Source organism: Cygnus atratus, chromosome Z (assembly GCF_013377495.2).
Source record: "Cygnus atratus isolate AKBS03 ecotype Queensland, Australia chromosome Z, CAtr_DNAZoo_HiC_assembly, whole genome shotgun sequence".
NCBI classification, from domain to species: domain Eukaryota; kingdom Metazoa; phylum Chordata; class Aves; order Anseriformes; family Anatidae; genus Cygnus; species Cygnus atratus.
In genome coordinates this window covers 13,985,068-14,006,971 of record NC_066396.1, presented here as the reverse complement: position 1 = coordinate 14,006,971, position 21,904 = coordinate 13,985,068, and the positions used below count along the sequence as shown (strand labels likewise).

General features: G+C 39.1%; 1 long non-coding RNA gene across 1 annotated transcript; it reads right to left on the bottom strand.

Moving 5' to 3' along the window:
* Positions 1 to 1,000: 1,000 nt before the first annotated feature.
* LOC118257795 (uncharacterized) lies at positions 1,001 to 21,704 on the bottom strand. Its single transcript, XR_004781705.2, has 7 exons — positions 21,556 to 21,704; positions 18,728 to 18,775; positions 16,899 to 16,928; positions 15,973 to 16,121; positions 2,933 to 3,027; positions 2,754 to 2,803; positions 1,001 to 1,625 (listed from the first exon to the last, which is right to left on the bottom strand). It is a non-coding gene; the product is annotated as an uncharacterized LOC118257795 (long non-coding RNA).
* Between the last annotated feature and the right edge of the window lie 200 nt (positions 21,705 to 21,904).

Sequence of the window (21,904 nt, the reverse complement as noted above, 5' to 3'; positions counted from 1 at the left end):
GTGCCAGGGAAGCTCATGGAGCAGATTATCTTGAGTGTCATCACGCAGCACTTGCAGGGCAACCAGGCGATCAGGCCCAGTCAGCATGGGTTTATGAAAGGTAGGTCCTGTTTGACGAACCTGATCTCCTTCTATGACCAAGTGACGCGCTTGGTGGATGAGGGGAAGGCTGTGGATGTGCTCTACCTTGACTTCAGTAAGGCTTTTGACACCGTTTCCCACAACATTCTCCTCGAGAAACTGGCTGCTCGTGGCTTGGACTGGCGTACGCTTTGTTGGGTTAAAAACTGGCTGGATGGCCAGGCCCAAAGAGTCGTGGTGAATGGAGCCAAATCCAGTTGGAGGCTGCTCACTAGTGGAGTCCCCCAGGGCTCAGTGCTGGGGCCGGTCCTCTTTAATATCTTTATCGATGACCTGGATGAGGGGATTGAGTGCACCCTCAGTAAGTTTGCAGATGACACCAAGTTAGGTGCGTGTGTCGATCTGCTCAAGGGAAAGAAGGCTCTGCAGGAAGATCTGGATAGGCTGGACCGATGGGCTGAGGTCAACTGCATGAAGTTCAACAAGGCCAAGTGCCGGGTCCTGCACCTGGGGCGCAACAACCCCAAGCAGCGCTACAGGCTGGGAGATGAGTGCCTGGAAAGCTGCCTGGTGGAGAAGGACCTGGGAGTACTGGTTGATAGTCGGCTGAATATGAGCCAGCAGTGTGCTCAGGTAGCCAAGAAGGCCAACAGCATTCTGGCTTGCATAAGAAGCAGTGTGGCCAGCAGGTCTAAGGAGGTGATTGTCCCCCTGTACTCGGCTCTGGTGAGGCCGCACCTTGAGTACGGTGTTCAGTTTTGGGCCCCTCGCTACAAGAAGGACATGGAGGTGCTCGAGAGAGTCCAGAGAAGGGCAACGAAGCTGGTGAGGGGTCTGGAGAACAAGTCTTATGAGGAGCGGCTGAGGGAGCTGGGGTTGTTTAGCCTGGAGAAGAGGAGGCTCAGGGGAGACCTCATCGCTCTCTATAGGTACCTTAAAGGAGGCTGTAGCGAGGTGGGGGTTGGTCTATTCTCCCATGTGCCTGGTGACAGGACGAGGGGGAATGGGCTAAAGTTGCGCCAGGGGAGGTTTAGGTTGGATATTAGGAAGAACTTCTTTACCGAAAGGGTTGTTAGGCATTGGAATGGGCTGCCCAGGGAGGTGGTTGAGTCGCCATCCCTGGAGGTCTTTAAAAGACGTTTAGATGTAGCCCTTAGTGATATGGTTTAGTGGAGGACTTGTTAGTGTTAGGGCAGAGGTTGGACTAGATGATCTTGGAGGTCTCTTCCAACCTAGACGATTCTGTGAATACTCATCCAAACAGCTTCCTCCTGAAAGTAATACAATCTTGCAATACAGTGGTGATGTGTACACAGATAAGAGTGTTGGACTTTTTATTTCATAATACCTTCCTTAAATGCTGTTATGTGCACAAGGTGCTCTTCCTTTTTGCTACAGAATGAGTGTTTCACATCCAGATCCTTATGCTTTCCATTTATGCAGGAGCAGTGAACAAGATCCTCCTCGTGGTTCGTGTTGCTGACCAGGAAGACATTATTGTTTTGCTGCTGCTGGCTGCTTCAGTTGCAGTGCTTGGAGGACTCCTGCATAGCATTCCATAAAAATCAAAGTGCATGTCATCATCACCCCTGCTGCACACAAATGCCACCACCCCCTCATTCTGCCTTCTCAGGCCTGCAGAGAGCCTGTACAATATTGCCACAGGAACACCTCTTTCCTCTGTTCACCATCAGATTCAGCATTCCTGCTGTGGGGACGTCCGCATTTCATCTTTACATATAACTTCAATTTTAACATATGTATGATGATTTCGTATTAAATCAACAATGATTTCCTTCATGAGTAGGCTTGCTTGAGAAATGCAAGTTCTGTTCCAGCATTGTTCATATTTTTGTTCACCACATATCTAGAAAGTGCTCAGATTTCAATACCAGCCCCTATGGAACAAACCTGTAGAGTGAACCAAAGAGCCCAAGAGCTTTCACTGATTGCACCTATGAATGGGAAGACAGAAGGTATTCTGCAAAGTGTTAAGCCTCCTCAGTACATAGCATCTCCCACATGTGATGCTCTGTGCTTAATAAAGGAAAAATATGTCTTTGTAGCAGAACACCCTTTTTAATTAAATTAGTAGGAAGTGCACAGCTTCTATCTAGCACAGCTAAATTTAACACAGTGAGACTGTCTGACTACAGCAAATGTTTAAATGTTACTAGTTTTTAGAAAATTGTTCTGCTGATCCTTCAAATGCAAAGAAAACACAACAATCAATGCCTTCCACCAGCTGCTTATGACAGAGTCTGCTTCTCCCACTCTGGTTTATTCAGAAATAGTAATTTCTGAGTTCTCATTCAGAACAACATCTGAAAATATTAGTTAAACAGCCAAGAGACCAGAAACATGTCTGAGCATGCCAGCTGGATACATTTGAACTACATTTCTCTGAAAATAAGGTGGGAAAAGACTATTATTAATTCCAGTTCATCAGCCTGGTTATTTTAAGACATGTTTGTCTCCTTGTTCCTATAACAACAGTTTGGTTTCGCAAGGGGTCCCTGCTTCATCTATTCCGGGCATAAATTCATAGTCTTATTTACCACTTGCCTATATCCAGGAGGGGAGCTAGTTCATTGCACCACGTGAATATGACCAACCATTGGTGAAATTATACATACTCGGGGTTTAAGTGTAGACACAGCTAGCTTCCCTACCTGTAGTTAATCCTCTGCTGGAGTTACCAATGCAATAGGATCAATTCTGTCTGTAATATAAATGAGAACGATTTTTTTTTTCATGGAAAATACACCAGAAGAAAACAAAACAAAACAACAACAACAACAACAACAACAACAACAACAAACAACAACAAACAACAGCATAAAACAGATACCAGGGACATTTTTTTCTATGAAGGTAGAATGGATGGCTTTTGGACTACTTGCATCTCTGTAAACAGAAAAGTACATCTGGTCTGTGCAGAAGAACCTGGAAGTACATAGGAACAAAAGTAAAAGGATTGAAACATCAATAATTGGAATGAGAAAAACAATCTTCGTTCCTACAACCATTCTGTGAGTCAAGGGAATTAGAAAAACAGATTTAGGAAAAGAAATTTGAGCTAGCTGCTATTACTCAACTGCAGCGGCATGACTCACATGACTGGAGATTAAACTCATTGGTTACAGACTATTTAAGAAAGACAGCAGGGATATTATATAGCTTAGAGTTACAAACAATTCAGAGAGACAGGACTTTGTATACTATTCATGTATTAAATTATAAATCATAAAATGGAATTGTTCTAAGACAATGCAATAGGCTATTGGATAAGATGAGGAAATAGAAATAGCAGTTGCTAAAGCATTCTAGAAAAAATGTGTCAATCTACAGAATGTCAATTTAGGAGGTTTGGATGATGTGTTAAGTACAAGTAGACCAAGCAGATGTAATTTAGCTGATGCTTTCCCCATGTAGAAATAGAGTACAGTTCTGATTAATGTACACTCTGTGTGCTTCAAAAGATCCAGTCTCTTAAAGCAGAAGACAAAAACGGAATGTGATATCTGAACACAAAGAACTGTAAGGAATTACCTCTACATTGTGTGGTTTTCCAATGTCACATCAACCATGTTCCTAAATTAGTTGGACATGTTTCACCAAGATGTCTACTCCACTCAGTCCATATGTTACAGGCCTCAAAAAATACAAAGGTTTCTGCCAATCTGATGGTGTGTGTGTATGTGTATACTTTCTTCCTCATTTGGCAATAATCAATTTAATTTTTATTTATTTTTGAGTACTTGAGAAGACATTAATCATAGAATCGTACAAGGGTTTGATCTGGAACAGCCTTTAAAGATGAACTACTTCAACCCCCCACCAATGGCAAGAACACCTTCCACCAGACCAGGTTGCTCTAAGCCCCACTCAACCTGTCCTTGAACTCTTCCAGGGATAGGGCATCCACAGCTTCTCTGGGCAACCTGTGCCAGTGCCTCACCGCCATCACAGTAAAGAATTTCTTCTTAAAGTCTAATCTAAATCTACCTTCTTTTAGTTTAAAACCATTACCCTTGGTCACTACACTCCCTGATAAATACACTCTCTGTAGGTTGAGGTCTGCCTGGAGCTTTCTCTTCTCCAGGCAGACCTCAGCTCCCTCAGTCTGTCTTAATATGAGAGGTGCTCCAGCCCTCTTATCAGCTCTGTGGCCCTCCTCTGGTCTTGTTCTAATACTTCCATGCCCTTCTTGTGCTAGGGGCCCCAAAGCTGAATGCAGGACTCCGGCTGGGGTGTAACAAGAACAGAGTAGAGGGGGGAAATCACCTTTCTCGCTCTGCTGGCCATGCTTCTTTTGATGTAGCCCAGGATATGTTCAGCTTTCTGGACTGCAAGCACACATTGCTGGCTCATGTTGAGCTTGTCATCAACCAGCACCCCCAAGTCATTCTCCTCAGGGTTGATCTCAATCTATTCTCCACCCAGCCTGTAATGGTGCTTATGATTGCCCTGACCCAGCTGCAGGACATTTCACTTGGCCTTCTTGAACTTCATGGGGTTTGCACAGGCCTACCTCTCAGGTGGATGGCATCCCATCCCTCCAGCGTGTCAACTGCACCACACAGCAACCTGGTCTAGTCGTAGGTGTCCCTGCCCATGGCAGGAGGGTTGGAATTGGATGGTCTTTAAGGTCCCTTCCAACCCAAACCATTCTATGATTCTATAATTCTGTGATCCCTTCTGTAGTTGTAGTCAGTCAACAAGTATTTACAGTAAAGCACTCTGCCTTTTTTTGCATCTCAGTAAAAAATGAAGAAGAAAATCTCTTGCACAACAAGGTGACCAGTAGTAATTCTGTAGGCTGGGACTAATACAGTTTGATTTAATAACCAAGACAAATACTGTTCAGGAATCCTTTAAACTCTCCTTGGGATACCAGAAAAATAAAAGTGAAAGGTAATGGGAATTGGCAAAGAAGGCTTTCTTAGATGCACCATAATGAAAAACCTTAATCATTAATGAAGAGGTCTGTAGATGGGCGTTAAGTTTGCTAGCCGCCAGAAACACAGGATGCAGGGTACGCTGTTATGGTAGAAGATTGTATCCTGGAAAGCAGCAACACTAAGAAACATATTTGAACATTAGCTGTCTATGCAAGACACTAAATACAATTCTCAGATGTATTAGCAGGAAACCTGAAGGTGGGACTTAGGGAAGTAATTTAATTACAAAAATTAAAGAGCTTCTCATTGGAATAATCTTAACAGATCTCGTATCAACACTTTCTTCTAATAAGGAAGCTCACAACTTGAAAGTTGGTCAGATAGACCTGCAATAGTGATTCAAAGAATTGCAGTGAAAGATTGAGGAAGCTCAAGTAATTTTTTGTATTCAAAATAGGTAGGGCAGAAAACTTTCCAGTATGATCAGAGATGTGTGTGAGAGAGCGTACATCACAAAAGATGCAATCTCCCTACATTTAGTACATCAAAAAAATGACTTGAACTTCAGGTTTGCGAAAACAGGATTTTTGAAGCATTGATTGATTTCTAAATTTCTGTTGAAAAACCAAAAGCATCTATGGATATTTGGCCAGAACTAGTCAGGAGGCAAAATCTTTGTACTGTGGGTAAGTATCAGAGGAAGATCTTCCTGACAGAGAGTGCTTCTTTAAATTAGGAAAAGGAATGTGTTTTTATTATTATTATTATTATTATTATTATTATTAATAATAATAATAATAACAATAATAGTAAGATGTCCTTTTCCCCAGTTATGAAAACACAGAAAATTTCACCAGTCCTCTGTCTTATGAAAAGTTTCTTGTTACACTTCTTGGGAAATGGAAGGCAATTTTAGTGAACTATTGGTGTATAACAAATACATTTTATATGGCATTGATATCAAATTCAGAACTTCCCCTCCTAAAAACAAAGCCCTGTAGTACCTGAGTTAAAGGAGAATTGTTTACTAGTGCTCATCTTCTGGTCATTTGGGACAGGTCAATACTAGGTGAAAAGGTACATTTGCTTAAACAAAATGTTATGTTACAAAGTGAGTGCTGTTAACTTTCCAGCAATGGCAAAATCATCCTACCCCACCTGTATCATTACTTCACAGATATTTGGTGAAGTAAATTTACTATAATCCTCTAAAACTTCTTAATTTTCCCTGGAGTTGAATTAGAGTGATAATAGTGAAAGAATAGCAAAGACAAGAAAGAAAAATATGAAGTCACTCGGTTTATAACTTGTAACAGAGCCCTAGGATCTCAGATTTGCAGTCAGATGCCTGGAAACATAAGTAATCATAATCCATGGGGGAAAAACATAGGAGAAAGTAGGCTTTTGTGGATGTCACAAAGGAAAATCTTGTAAAAAATGTTTTCTTTCATGAATTTCCCACTCTTGGGTTCTGAAAGCAAAGTATAAATGGTTTGAATTTGCTTATGTATGTCAGCAGCTACTCATCTGATAATCATTTCTGCAAGCAGTGAAAGTGTAGTGAATATGTATTCTCAGAACTACAAATCAGATTAAACCAGAATTTTGGTTTATTGGGAGGCCTTTTATGTTCATACACAGAATTATTTGACTCATGCAGATTTATTTATTTATTTATTTATTTCAACACAGGGAATATGTGTTTCTTTATAAACAAATACATAACCATTTTAAAGTACATTATATTTATGATGAATGAGCCCCATCTCTGCATGTAAAAAAAATATATATATTTTTTTCCCCAGACAAAATCTGAATTGATAACACTACTGTATTTCATTTAACAATAAAGCTGTTTGCACAGGAACAGAAGGCCAAACAGGAGTGATGTTGGGTCAGATTCTTACATCAGACACAGTGGCATAAGTTCAGGATTACTCCAATTGCAAATCAAACTAACTGACGACAGTATTCAGCTAAATATGCTTTTACTTCAGAGGACTAAATGTACCTCATGAGCCTTTTGAATCCTGCTTGAATTGTTTTCTTGCAAAACATAACTGCAGAAATGTAACTGCTTTTTCCAGCTGCAGCAAGCTTAAGAAAAGAAGTAGCATAAGGTGAATTTTACTAAAGTACAGGACACATATAATTAATCCTTATAATTAATCAGGACTAATACACATTAATCACTGTAAAACAATTTTAATTTCACTACTGGAAGATGTAGCAGGAATTTAAAGTAAATACGCCTGATTGCACTTAGAATGAGATGTTACATGGCCATTTAAAGAGCCTGTTAAAATACTTCACCAGATATTTTGTCATAAATCTTGATATAACTAAACACAAAAGCATATTCAGAAATAGATTGCTAAAGACTAGGAAAAGAATTAAGAAATAAATTGTTGACCAATCTACAAGCTGATCAATTGTTTAAATGCAACGAGGATGATGTAGTCTCCCAAATACATAAAATATACAAATGCATTTTCTTTACCACACCCATATCTATAAAACTTATTAGCACTTTTAATGATATTGTTTGAGCCAATTTAGATTTAATTTCAAAATTATTCATTTAGTCTTATGAGTCATCAGAATAAATGCACAATATTTACCTAAATATACCAACCAGCAGGCCTACTCCCACTGCTGACTACAAGACAAAGATATGAGCTTATGATGGCATTAGTTCTGTCATTGTCACACAAACAAAAAAACAGAGTTTCTTCCTGAGAATTGTTTCCTGTTGGAATCTACAGTCTGAGAATACGCAATGTTTTCTGTGCTCGCTGTAAACTGTAGTTTATTTTTGTTTTGGTGAAAAATGTCACTTTTCCCTTTTAACTATTTTTCTTTTTTATATTATAGTTGACTTTCTTGAATAAAAACTGCACTGTCCTATTTACTACTGCCCATTTTCTATCCCCTGTGAAAAAATACATCTGTGATCCTTTCTTACTTCTTCTAAAGCATAGGGTTTTAGATAAGCTACAAAGGTAAAGAAGACATACATTTTTTAAAAGTCATGAAAATGCTCATTAGTAAACTTTTAAAGTGAGATAACAGGATGGTTTTCCTGTGTAGGAAATACCTAAAAGAATCCAGGAAAAATTATCCGCTGAGAGTGCAATCACATGGTTCCCAAGGGGAAGGAAAAGCCTGGTTGTTTAAGGTCACAGTTCAAGGGACAGAGCACTTGATGTCTGTATCCCATCAAAGCTGAGTGCTTGAATTGAACTTGGTAAGACATTCTAAAATTATAACACAATGACAAAGTGTGACTGCATGGTTGGGACACAAGAACATGAAAAGAAGTCCAACATTTTGTATGTCAGATTGTTCATTAGGCAAAGAAATTATAAATAATATAGTAAAATAATAGTTCATAATCAAGGTTTTCAAATTTTAACTATGATATACTATTGTAAGGTGTAACATTTGTAAAAGTGGATATGACAGAACTTGGGGTAGAGACATTAGCCTCCTCTATTCCAAATGGAGCATTTCAAGGAAACAGTTTCAAGAAGAAGCTGTGCTGAAACTTAAGAACATTGTTTTTTTAAATAGCAAATAGCAACAGTCAGTTAAAGAACTTGCTTGGAAAAAAAAAAAAAAGAAAAAAAAAAAGGTTCGCTTCATATTGTTTCCTTTGTATGTATTTTAGAAGGTGACACTGAAGCTTCATTTAACCATATCACAAAATTACAATTGAGGGCACTGTGATGGTATCCTCTGTCATTTAAGAGTTCAGAACTTCCACTTGGAAAAAAAAAAAAAAAGTAAAATTATGATGTTATGCTTTATATGAACTTTGGTAAATGAGAATTGATATTTTCCCTGAAAATATACCAACTGATCATATTCAAGTAGCTCTGTAGCTGGTGGACAGAAGCACATTTCTACAGAGATCAGTGGCATAGGCTTTCTTATGGATCCATGGATCCATGAACACTGGTTTTAGAACTCTTCAGAGAAAGGGGAAGGCCTCAGGAGATCTCTGTTCACAGCACAACCTCTTTTCTAATTTCACTGCACTGATTATTTCAAAGCTTCGATACCTTTGAAACCTGAAATTCAATTCATGCTTATCTCATTGCTAAATCCTTATTTCAAGCTCCTCATAATCCAGAGGCAAAACAGATGTGTTTGATTCTGCTTCCATTCTCAGACTTCTAAAATGTTAATCAAGGACTCTCAGAACACAGAAGGAAACTCAGAGTAACCAGTGGAGCAAGATGACCCATATAGGCCATCTCAGCCAGCATCTCAGTCAACATCTTAGGACACTCAGCCAACATCTTAGGACCCTCAGCCAACACCTCTTAGCCTTATGGCTTTATACACAATTCCAACAAGATTTGTTACTAAGTTTATTCTTGTCTGAATTATCACTGTCTGTTCAAAAAAACTCATGTCTGCTAAGAGAAGTGTGCTTTGTCATACACCCTGACACTGCTTTTATTTCTTTTGATTGGACATGAGGAATTAATGAGGAGATGAAAGGGAAAAACAAACAAACAAACAAACAACAGCAAAAACTGCAATATTAACATCCAGAATGAGGGATAGCAAAGGGCCAGTCTGTGAGGTTAGCCAAAAGAATTGTGAAAAAGGTGGAGGTCTTACCTATATAATGAACTGGGCTGTTCTGATAACAGCTTCTTTAGTTTGCTAGAATAGCCAAAGGAAGAAGTTTCAATTTTGTTTTGAGTAATCTCTAAAAAAATCTAATTTCAGAACATCCCACCAGCTGGCTGTATTTTCCTCTCCCTGGACGACATCATGTGAGTCCACTGGTTAAAGCAGCACCAAGGTGATAGAGAAACAGATTCACATCTCCTCCATCCAATTTGGAGGAATGTTTTGATCTCTGACTTGTCAGGTGAGTGTCCTACATTTTAAACAGTGCAGTATACAGTGGGCCTATCCCTATATCTGTCATTGAAAGGCTAACAAAAAAAGAGACTGAAGCAAAGAAGAAAGTCAATAGAGGTATGAGAGAAGAAGATGCAAATGCCAGCCATGACAAACTCAAGAGACTTCCCAGCTCTGTTGGAAGGCTCCATTATCACCCATGCATGGTGACAAGTGACACCATGGTAACATTGACACCAGTGCGTATGTATGTAACTTGAGAGCTGGGGAAGTGATATCAATGTGAGTAAAACTAGGGAATTAATCTCAGATCAACCATTTTTGTTTAAGCATCTGGATCTGGGCTTTATGAGCTTTTTACTCTGTCTTTGCCTCTGATCTTTGAGACTAAAATCACAATTGCCTAGTGCAGGAAAGAGAAAATCATTAAGGCAAAATATTTTTAACAATGAATGGAGGAACATATCACCATCAATGAGGAAGGATTTATCTAAAAATAAAATAATCAAGCATCCTGGAAGAAATTCCAGGCTGTTTCATAGATGAGGACTACCGGCACAATGTCTATATCTCAATGCATATTGTTTAATACACACAACTAAATAAATGTTGATAACCTCTAGCCTGACAGAACATGAATAGGGAAGCCTATGCCACACACCAATTTGATATATTGTTCTACTTTATTTTGTTTTCTGCAGGTGCTGTTGGCAGCTTTGCCTGTTCTTAGAGGAAAATTTCCAAAAGTCACTCTTTCCCTGCCAGCACAATGTTTATATACATGTTACAACTTGTTGGCATATAATACTGAGTACTATGAATGATTATGTACTGGTGCATTTTTTCTTAATGAATGGGACACATTCACAGAGGATTAATACTGGCCTTTACTTCTTGTCCCAAAATTATTTTTAATTTTAATTGTGCAAAATATAGGAATTTCAGTTGTTACAGCGAGTTTATTTATTTATTTATTTATGTATTTATTTTTAACATTAGTCATACAAAGATTAGGAATTTGGTATAAACCATTAATATAGCTTCCCCTTACAATCAGTGGTGTACGCATCTAAAAAGGCAGGTAAGGTTAATTGTCTTCTAGCAGTTCCTGTGCCTCTGCACTATCTGGTAGAGTGAAAAACTTGTTTGGAGTACCTGTTTAAATTGTTCAAGCTAAATGAGAGAGATGCCAGCCCACTAACAGCTGGGCAAGACATAAAACGAGAGAACAGTAACAAAATAAAAATTATATTCATTAAATTTGGATAAGGCTGATTTTCATTTTAGAGGATCAGCCTTTGTATAGGTAGATTCCCACTGAGTGACTAGAAATTATATGAGAAAGAACCCTAATATCTGAGTTCACGGAGCAGAGTCTACTAAATTCTACTGTTCCTTTTGTTTGTTTGTTTTTGGTGTTGTTTTTTTTTTTTTTTCAGCAGATGTGAGAAGGAGTGGCTAGAAAAATCATTTTCCCTGAAATACAACCAGCAAAATATTAGTATTATATTGACTGAAGTAGCTTCTGGAGTGTTTTGACACTTAGCATCAAAGACAGTATTTCCTTAATTCAATTTGCAGAATACCTATACATTATCTTAGAAAAGACATTGCTAGCTTGGATTCTTTAGCTTCATAAATTACATGAGAGGAATAACCAACACCATAACCAATAATTCTCTAATTCCATAGTGACATTTGTCTATAAAAAATGATACTACATGGAAAACCCAAGTATTTTTGTAATAATTCATGTCTACGTGCACACAGGCAAAGCAAGTAGCCAGTGGTGTCCACCCTGACCACTCTCCATTTAACTATCTGAAGAGCCACAGAGTTGAAAAGGGCATTTGGATATGAAAATATAAATATATCAAAAAATGAATCAATGCTTTACATGTTGACAGATAGTCACACCATGCCTGGTGTATCTTCCTGATAACTCAGAGCCTGTTCTGCTGTCCCACACTATTCCCTTACAACCTAACAGAAGTTGATGACATAAACATATCCTTTTCCCAAATGCTTGGGTTGTGTGTGATTTAACCTTTAACTCCTGCTTGTTGTTATAGGTGAGATGTCAAATATTTCTTGCAAGCCTTTGGCAAGGGTTTGGGTATGTTTTCATCACTCTTCCCCTAAGTAATGTAGGCTGCAGTCAGAAGAGTAATGCCCTTCCCCCATCCCTCTGGCCACTTCCTTGAAGCTCAAACAGGAAAGCGGGGACAATGTAGAGGGACCAGCCATGGGCTCACAGTAAATCTGTAATTACTTGAAATGTCACTTCCTGTTTTTGAAGCCTACAGAAGAATAAATACACTTCTGGGCTGCGCTGTGAGGCGAAGGGGCTGGGGGCTGCAGGAACACAGAACTGCATTGCTCAGCCACATACCCTGACACTTTCAGGGATGACAAGTAATCTTCCTCTAGAGGCACATAAATGTTATTTGGAACGTATAAAAGGGATTTTTATCACAACTAAGGCTGCTACTTTTGCATTAGAAAAGTGTTCTTTGACAAGGCAGTAGTTTACATGCGCATTAGAAGCCAGTTTTCACTGGCAATCTGCATGCCATTTAATCTGCCAGAAGTTGTGCCCTGGCAGTCCCTGCCACTTTGTCCTGTACAAACATCTGAGTAAATATTTCCAGTAAATCCTGCTAAAAAATAATTTCCCCATACTGTTCCCCTAATGTTCGGAATGCATTTTTTACCAGCAGTATGAGTTCTTTAGGTTTATTACAAGAATGACAGACTGAAATGGGTTTGATCATAGCCTGAGAAAGGGACATCAATGGGTTAAGTCAACACTTGCTTAATAGAAAGCTACTTATAAAACTGTGCTGTCAGTGTAAATGATATTTCTCTTTTGTAGTCTCTGTCCAAGCTGTTGAATAAGAATGTGCAGTAAGTTTTGGCATCACATAAATGTTTTCCCAATTCCATGTGTTTGTAGACCAAGTTCTGTTCTTTAGAATGCAGAAGAAAGCTCTGAAATACTTCTTCACACTTCTGTGAAATACTGCAAGTTTCATTTCCACTCCTAGCTGATTGTGCTTTGCCAGACTCAGATATACTTGACTCATACAGCAACACGTTTAATTTCAACCCATGATCTGAGAATGTCAGGTTGGGCATAAGCACTGGGCATAAGGGGGAAGCCAGGGCTGTTGGCTTTGAAAGGCTGACAGTGGAAAATGTTGTCAAAGTAAGCAGATATCAAGTAAGGCCAGGAACTACACTGCAGAGTAAGCATGTATCACTCATTGCCTTAACCATTTTCAGAGAAACACTGCTTAAAGAAAATTGCTTAAAATTCTGCAGAAGTATTTAAAAATATTTTTTTAGAAATTGTCCATGGAGAACCCTGCTGAACCCAGGAATTCAGCAGAATTTCTCATTTGTTATTTCGCTTATTTGTATTTGCTATTTGTTCTTGTTGCTTTTATCTAAATAGTCATTAAAAAGGAAAACAAATACAGGGTTAATATGAAAAATCCTAATTAATTACTTTTGTTTGAGCATGATTGCTTTTCTGATATCAAAACACGCCACAAAACCAGTTTGATTCCTGTTCCAAATGAACCCAAATGGGAATCTAAGAGACTCTTTTACACAGGGCAGGCACTGAAATCATAAAATCACAGAATATCCTGAGCTGGAAGGGACCAACAAGAATCATCGAGTCCAACTGCTTGCTCCACATGGGACCACCCAAAAATCAGACCATGTGTCTGAGAGCATTGTCCAAACACTTGAACTCTGGCAGCTTGATGTCATGACTGCTGCCGTGGAGAGCCTGTCCCAGTGCCTGACTACCCTCTCAGAGCATGCCCCAACTCCTTACAGTTCACCTGCCCACTCTGTAAATGCCCAGCAAGGTGCTTGCGATGGCCTGAGTGCTGCCCAATTCCCAAGTAATGTCCTTGCCTCTGTAGGAGCAGCCTGGACAGGCTGCTCTGCAAGCGAAGGTGAGCTGGGGAGCCAAGGGGACCATGAGGCAGGTGGGACCATGGCCTTACAACAACAGACGCATCTCATAGCCGCCAGACAAGATGAGCCGGGAAGGGAGTCATGTGTTCTGGAAACTGAAGCCTTCAAACACAAATCTCCTTCCATAACACTTTTCGCCTATTGGCCTGCTTTGTAGGCAAGCAAGAAAGCGGTTGAGGTTTCCAGTGTCTTCACCACAGGGACAGACAGTCCAGGGCCCTTTCTCTCTGTTCTAAGAGAGCTTCAGCATTTCTGGTTTTCATCCCATGATAGAATGAAAACAAATTTTAATATACTGAATCCTCCACACCACAAGTATCTTTACAGAAAATTTTAAATTATATCACCACTGCAGAAATGTTGAGACTGCTTGGAAATGGTGCTGTGCTCCATGTTTTGCATTCACATTTTTGTTTCATTGTTTCTACCACATGATCATGTTATTTCATTTTTTAGATAGAGAGTTAGTCCATTCTACCAGTACGCCTCTATCACTGTTAGCCTGAATAAGACTTCTTCCTGTGGGATAGATTTTCATGTCTCATACATATTCTTGCTGAGGATTTAGGTTGAATAAAGCCCTGTTTATATCCCTGCTCAGGCTGTAACCACAGCCATAATAATGAGAGCAGAGGTGATACCACCAGAAAAATCTGGATATTGTGTGTTTTTTTGATTCAAAGCAGTCATTTAGGAAGACTTGGAAGTCTTGGAGACATACAAATGGCTCTTTTTTCAAAAATTGCATAAGTTTTCATGAACCACTATTCCTGCCAAAAATACAAGAAGAGCTTTTTTGGAAGCCTGCATTGTTTCCTGCCAGCTCACCTGTTGGCTCTGGGTTTTGAGACTTTCCATACCTTAGCTGGTAACCTAGAAAACCATAAGATTTCCAAAACAAATTTGAACCATCACCATGTTAGAAGTTTCTGCTTCTCATCACTGGACTCTTCAGCTCTGGCTTACTCAGCCAGGGCTGCAAAGCAATGGGGGACACTAATTGTTCCTCAATGGGGGACACTAATTGTTCCTCATTTCCTTATGAAAAAAAAAAAAAAAAAAAAAAAGTTTCACTTTTGCCATAAATATAAAACTCATAAATTTTCCTTTCTGAAGAGACTATAATCATTTCCTATATATATATATATATATATATATATATATATTATTTTTTTTTCAGTTACTATAGTTTCCTAGGGACAAGAAATGCTTATGGGCTTCTTCATTGCTTATATGCTTCAGACTTCAGGGAAGTCTGCAGGACTTTTGTTGCTATTAAGAAAACATGGGGAAAAAAAAAATGTAGCCAAAATCGACAGAAGCAGATGCATTGATATTTAGGTACCCAGTCTGGACCTGCTGATCCCCAGTGGGCTCAACCAATTTAAGTCAGATTCCCCCATGTTGTGCCACACCAAAAATAAGCATGCAGAGCACTAGAAAAAAAATGGAATCACGGAATTAATAACTGCAAAAATCACAAGAAATGTCATTTGGCTAAGCACAAATAATTTTTTTCTGAGAAGGATATGGATTTTTAAGAAAAGTTGATTGGCTAAAAAATTGTGTACATTACATAGAAAAGGTAGGTGATAAATTTTCTTTTTAGTTTTCATAAGTTTTAACACAGGTATACAAATACCTGGGACCCTATGGAAATCATCCTTACAGTGCTAAAGAAGAGGGCCTAATCTCATTTTCTGGGTTTAACAGGCTGCGAGCCTCTACAGAGATGTGTAACACAGGAATAATAGTTATGAACCGAGCTCTCTACACATGTGCACAAATAGAGGCTGGCTGGATCCTGCCTTGATGTTACTTAACTGTTTGCACAGTTACAATGACTACACATCTTTGTTTTTCTAGGTGCATGTCTTTGTTGATGCTCTGATAGCAAAAAATGCATTAAGGAAGAAGAGGGTCATACAAGGCTAACTTTGAAGCTGGAAGTGTCCCATGCAGTAATAAATATCTCTGCCAGCATGTCGCAGCAATGCATAGCATAAGCAAGGTTTAGAACCATTTATACAGTCTTTATCAAAGCTCCACCTGCTCTGTGCTGCTCTTTCCTACAGATGAGAAAACAGCATAGTTTTTTCTTGAAAATGCATACTCTGTTTTGTCCTGGTATGAAACTGATTGATTTGAAAAATCAGTGGGAAATAGTCATCCTTTTCTGTGATGTTTTCTTGTTCTTCTTTAGCTGGCTGTCACAGCTTGATTCAGTCTTCACGGAAGTAGGGGTAAAACTGGTGCTGTGCACTGTACAACAACAAAAATATGTGATTGTGATTATATGATTGATATAAGAGCACCCATAGCACCTGTGGAGACTAAAAATACGGTCTAAATTCTTCATACTGCCCACCCAAGGATGAATCCTGTATCTGACCTCTATACTGAATATATAGGGAGCTTGTTAAGAATCTGAAAATATGGAGTAATTAAAGAAAAAGTGCACCCAACTGATACAGATTATAGTTCTTTGAGCAAGTGCCTTTGAAAGGGTTTCTATTTCTTGTTTTGTTTTTCATGCCTGGCTTTTTCAGACTCACTGGCTACCCAACATGTATTTATACCTGGGAGGAAATACCGAGTTAATATTTATCCAGCCATTTATTTCTGGGGATTTAGTCAAACCGAAGTTCATACTTACAGACATTTCCTTTATGATGATTATGATCACACTTCAAAATCACAGGATTTGAGACTTGATGATTCAAGAGACTTACTGTTAGTTTATAGGAATACAAATAGCATCTGCAAGGAATGCCAATTTTACCGTAGTACTCCTATGCTAACAATCTGTAACAGTGAGTACGCTGTAATTATGACTATATTTTTTGTATTAGTTTCAATTAATGAATTTAAAACTGTTCCTTTGTAATCCACTAGATAATTGCTGTCTAACTTCAATGACTTTCAGTATTCTCTCATAACAATTCTATGGCTTGGTAATGTTCAGTTAGACTTTAATTTAGACAAATATCTACATTCAGGAAGTCATTTACATGATTAACTTTACTTATAAGTGCTCACCTAGACAAAGGTCTCAACTCCTGCTGTGAGCTGATCCATACAAAGAAGAAAAAAAAAAAAGTCATCATTAAAAATGGAGTTTAAACACAAGCCTTTGTTGATTAAGCCTGGAAAGGCTGTACAGTTTATCAGATAGAAATAAGCTCTTTTTTTTGCTCCCTTCTCTGACTAAACTTGACTTTCATATTATTATTAACATATAAAACCATAGCTTTTTTAGCCAATATTTGCCTGTTAGCAAGTATCTCTACCTTGATACTAAGTAGATTTACTTTCTTTAGGAAAGCAAAGAGGTTAGCAATATTTTTTGTGCTGGTTTGTAGTGTTCTCAGAATGCACGGGGGTAAGCTTCTCAGATTTCAACATATTCTGGAGAATATCCAAGACCCGTCATAAACATAAAATAGCAGATTATATGAATTCCATAAATTATTAAGGGTCATCATTAGCCAACCTTTCTCCCCATTTTCATTTCCTTTTGACAGAAATGATGACTTTGTTATGAAAAACTTTCAGAAGTATAAGAATGTGAAAAATAGCTCAAATCTGTTTAATAAACCAGTCATGGATTAAAATCCAGCTACACTGCACTTTACAGAACAGATTGAATAGCATCTAATACGCATTTTTATAAACAGTTAATCATGGGAAATAACTTCTGGAAACCGAAGCTTGTTCGTCATTAGTTCATATTAGGGTTAAACATGAAGGTCCTTGAAACTGTAAAAGTGTTTTGAAATGATACCTTCAGCAGTATGACCAAACTTGTGACCAAAGCTCACCTTTTTGGCCCTGTGGTATGGCTTGTCTATTTGGCATTACCTATCATACAAAGAAAATTAAATGCAAACTCCAAACAAAACCCTCAATAAAAAAATAAGACCTTGTTACTTTATATGAGCTGCTAGCTAGGTGATCCAAAGGCCTTTAATTCACTTGACATCTTACTCTAATCACAAAGCACGTAATAAAACAGGAATTATCAGTCAAGACAAAAGTCTGAAAAGTTCCTGGCTAGACAGAGTAGGAGGAAGCCCTCATGTGATGTAACTCAACATGGCTCAGTTGAAATCACCAGCTGAGAGCCTTTATAGCTTGGCAAAGTTTTAAAACAAATGTCTCAGAACATACACAGCCCGTATGCAGACTCTAATAACATAAACTTTCTTTCAATTTAAACCCTAATATGGGTTTGTATTAAACTGCTTAGCTCCTATTAATGGAGTTGCAGTATTTTTCCAGGCATGACAAATAACTACAGCATTCATGGTCACTTGAAAGTGCTGAAGTTTCATCCAGTCTAATTCTGAAGTTGCTGTGCTTGTTAGTATATGCCTATATCTTTCAATGGAGCCATATTCAGGGAAACCTACAGATTTTGCTATTGTATTAGTTCAGTTCTGTCTCAATGGATCTCATTTCAGCAAACATATAAGGCACAGTGTCTTGCAGTCCATGGCTGGCAGCATGTGTCAAAACGCCTGTGAAGTGAATGGGTTTTCCTGGGCTTGCTATTGCTTTGAAGGCATAGACCAATATGAAGAGGTGGCCTACTCTAACACGGAAAAAGGTTTAAAAATACATATTCTATTTATTGTCAATTTTATTTCCTCAGTTCTGGCATTGGTAATATTCTTCAGGAAACTAAATGATGTCATTTCCTTTCAAAAGGCAAGTTACATAAATGCTGGAATTCAGCCACTTCAAACAGCCTTCAAACAGATGGCCATGTGTATAAATGCCAGAAAGTGAGAGCAGCCACTTGCAGTAAAAAATGTTACCCCACACATGGTATAATGTTTATTTTATAGCCTCTCTCATGGACTTACATGGTTCATTCTTCTAATTTTTCCAGGCACAAATCCTTTAGGAACTGGCTGTAGAACACCAAAGTAAAATAAATTCAAATTATATAAATAAAATAACTTAAGCAGAACAAACCTTAATGGCTCAATAGATATCAACCACAACATAAAGCTGAATACAGACAGATATCACTATCAAATGTTTCATTTGTTTAGTTACTCCAGGACTGAACTTTGAACGGCGAATCAGTGAGACTTAAGAAAACCCATTTCACATTAAAGGTTTTGTAAAACTTGATAAGGAATTTAAATGGGGATGTGATAGCTGAATCCCTTGAACATGAATCCATATTTACTGTGACAAAAAAAAAAAAAAAAAAAAAAAGCCCATCCATGATGCAGTTAGCTAAGGCCAGATGATGTACTTTGCCACATTGAGGAAGAACAGATGGAGCAACCTGGTCTTTAAAAACTCAGCTGTGAAGACAGAAGCCAGTACTGCATGATTAACTTTCCAGGCAAAGCACATGCACAGGACCATGAGCAGCTGGGAATTACAGTGATACACATCAGAAAAGAGAAGAATGATGGCAGAAAAGAGAAAGAAGATGGCAGAAAGGAAAGGGCCATCCTACACAATGCACTGCCACCCAATCTAGTACAATTACAGCCAGTGCAGCTGAAGGGGGTAATGCTGCTCCTGACTTTCTTTCATATTTCGCCACTGTGGGATGAAGCAGGCAATATCAGAGGATCAGCCTCAGCACTACTCTTGCGGTGTCCGGAAGAGAATCAAAGACGTTCTCTAGGGATAGGGCTAACATGAAGGGACCGGGGAGTCCACCTCTGGGTGTTACAAAATCCCGTGATGCTTTTCAGCACTTCTGATTTGATACAGCCATGCGATGAAAAGGTTGGTTGGCATTTTTTAAAGGAGTTTAACATTGTTCTGACTCTGTTAAAGTCTAACACAATGGGAGAAGTCCCTGACTTCAAAAGGAGAGGCAGAAGGCCAAAGCACAGCCCTTCTGAAATTTTTATCCAGTTTTAAGATTATTTTCTTCCTTGCCAGAACCACAGGCAAAATATCGCCCCGGCTCCAGAACTGTGGCTCCAGAGTTATGCCTCTGCCTTGTGAAAATTCTCTTGAATGTGGCAGATTGGTTTCCCTCAGGTGGGAAAAATCAATGACAAAAGGGTCTGGGAGTATATCTTCTGTGTGACTTGTTTCACTTATTCACTGCAGCCCAGCAATGGAGGCAACCACAAGCCCATTACAGGCTATTTCCCTTTTCAAAAGTTTCCACTCATAGAGCAGTGTCCAGTTCTCAGGAAGCTTTTCTGTCCCGGGAGTCTCATCCAAATACAGGGAATAAAGTAAAAAGGAAAGTTTCTTCTGGATGCCACAGCTTACTTCAAGGATCTTTACATAACAAAACAATACAGTATTTCTTCAGAGTAGATAGGGGTACTGCCATTTGAATTCCTGTCAATAATGATAACAAATAAAGTCTCATGATATTGCCAAATATCAGATTAAGCTTTTTGGACAAGGGTCAATGAGGTTTCCAGGGGTCTGTGATTGAAGGTGGAGATGTTTCAGTCTCCCTCCTTAAACTTTGTTCCTCAGCCATTACAATGCCTCAGGGCTGAGCCCTGTTTTCTGGGATGCTTTACTTTACTGTAAAAATGAAAAAATGCAGCAGTGACAATGCCAGGATCTTTCCTCACATGTGATCATTGAGAGCACCACATAGGCAGCAGTCTGGCCTGGCTGGAAGTGAGCAAAAGGCAAGTTGCCTGCAGGATCATAGAAGTGAGAGAGCAGCCTACCTCCAGCCCCTTCCCTCTCCCTGTTCCCTGGGAAGAAAGACTGCGCACACAGCACCATCCTGCCCTGCAGGATGCAAAGCAGGAGATTGAAAATGGGGGCACAGCGGGGATAGGCAGTGCAAGTCAGAACTGGATCGACACAAGACAACAAGTGCAAGGTGGGGCGTGTGACTCATATTGCAGATATGTCAACAATATTGGTGGCAAATAACTGTCATCACTTGATAGCGCAGTATTCTGTGCCATGGGTTTATTGTTCATCGCTCCTGCAGTGATTACAAACTTGCTTCCCTCTTAAGAGCAGCAAAGTGAGATGACAACACTACAATTTTCAAAGCCTGCTATGCAGTTCAGTTCCTGGTTCAAATAGTAAATCAACAGAGACCACTCTACAGTACAGCAGCAAATGGCAACAACCTTACTTAAAGTTAATAAACCATTTTAAGCTTATTTGTCCAGAAAAATACCTCATAACCACATCTTGCCTCACTTACACTAACAGCCACACATCAAGAGAACTATCCTTGAGTACAGGTATATCAGCAAAATAGAGTCCCAAACCTTAGATTTCAGTCTTTTTACAGGACTGGAAAAGTTGGTCAGAAGTTCATAAATACTACGCTGGCCTGTAACACACAGTTCTATAAAAGAGGCTAAAGTGATGACAACCAGCAAAGATGTCTCTACACAAAAACAGGGTTTCCTTTAAATTCTTTGATATAGCGATTAAGGGTATCAGTGTGGCACAATGAAGAGCTTGGACAGACCACAGCTGCATGATCAGAGGGGTGACACTGCAGAGGGGGTGAAGGAACAGAGTTCAAGGTTGACATAGGTTACTCCACCCTAATCCTACTCTCCCAAAAGAATGGCTTCATCTAATAGTTCACTCCAGACCTACTCCTGGAGCAGCAAAATCCAGTGCTCTCTCTTGCTGTGGCTGCCAAAGCCACAATTTAATGATTCATTTTTGCAGTTTGCCTTATTTTTTAACACTGCAAAGGGAAAGACCTACTCACTTTGGGGTGTTTCTGTGCTCCCCGTGCCAAAGGGATGAGGAGTCACTTGGGTGAAGGTACACGCAGGTGCTGGAAAATGTCAGCTTCTCTCTTCTGCAGCACTGTCTTTTTTCATCTCCAAGGACACTGAATGATCCTCACTGCCAATGCACCAGAGACAGAGGAATCCACTGCAATGAAATCATGAGTCAGAGCTCCTCGATACAACTTGAACTTAAACTGTTAGAGAGCCAAGAATCAATATACTCCGCCAAGGGAACAAACCAAACGTACCAGCCATTGCTGCAATAAAAACACTACTTTTTTACTACTATTACAAGTTCTTTACTTAGGGTCTTGTGACTGTTTG